Genomic DNA, 1076 nt, shown 5'->3' on the forward strand with positions numbered 1-1076 from the left:
TACATCGAACAATTGTCACCGATCAAACACTTAAGTGAGCTTTCAGGTTGCCAGGTCACTAAACCTGAAAGACAACACCCGATCATCTCAGGAAATGGCTTCACAACAGTCCCCTATTTATACCTCTGGCGGTGTGCGCGCAGTGACTGTCCTCTTCACTGTAATGGTGGCACATGCCATCAACATGACGTGGAGCCAGTATATCCAGCTGGACCTGATGGCAGGGAAGCCTCGTGTGCGTGTGTGTGTGTGTGTGTGTGTGTGTGTGTGTGTGTGTGCGTGTGTGCGTGTGTGTGTGTGTGCGCGCGCACCAGTCCAGCTTTTTGTCCACTGGCATAGGTAGAAAGAGATTTTTAGTTCAAAATGATTGATCTTGTGATGATAGTGATAGTTGTGTGTGCAACGGGAAGGTGTGTGCATGCGCGAATATGTGAGAACGTGTTTAAACATTGACATAAATAGCTTTTGAAATGAAAACAAATCTAAACCTAAAAATAATCTCGTTCAGATCTTCCTTCTATTTTTTGTTATTGTTCTTCAATAAAATAACATTGTTAAATCTCTCATTTGATGTCAATGTGCCATTTTTCTTCTTTTAGGTTCTCTCTCTTTACAGTATAGTAATGTAGTTGTAGTTGTTGTTGTTGTTGTATGTGCCAACCCGTTTTAGTGGCAATTTTACTATTATGGTCAGGGAATGTGTGTGTGTGTGTGTGTGTGTGTGTGTGTGTGTGTGTGTGTGTGTGTGTGTGTGTGTGTGTGTGTGAGTGAGTGAGTGAGTGAGTGAGTGAGTGAGTGAGTGAGAAAGAGAGAGAGAGAGAGAGAGAGAGAGAGAGAGAGAGAGAGAGAGAGAGAGAGAGAGAGAGAGAGAGGGTAATAAAGAGAGGGGGTCAAGAAGGCAGGCGAGAGAAAAAAGAGAGAGAGATTGAGAGAGAGGGAGGAGGGGTGGGGGCCTGTGAAAAGCAACGCATACGGTGGGCACGTGACGTAACGCCGGTCGTTGCGGACGTTCTGACAACATTGCCCGTTTGTGCGCGTGTGTGTGTGTGTGTGTGGGCGCGCGCGTGCTGTTCAGT

The sequence above is a fragment of the Clinocottus analis genome, unplaced genomic scaffold, assembly GCF_023055335.1.
Source record: "Clinocottus analis isolate CAN_PGR_092001 unplaced genomic scaffold, fCliAna1.0.p SCAF_4, whole genome shotgun sequence".
NCBI classification, from domain to species: Eukaryota; Metazoa; Chordata; class Actinopteri; order Perciformes; family Cottidae; genus Clinocottus; species Clinocottus analis.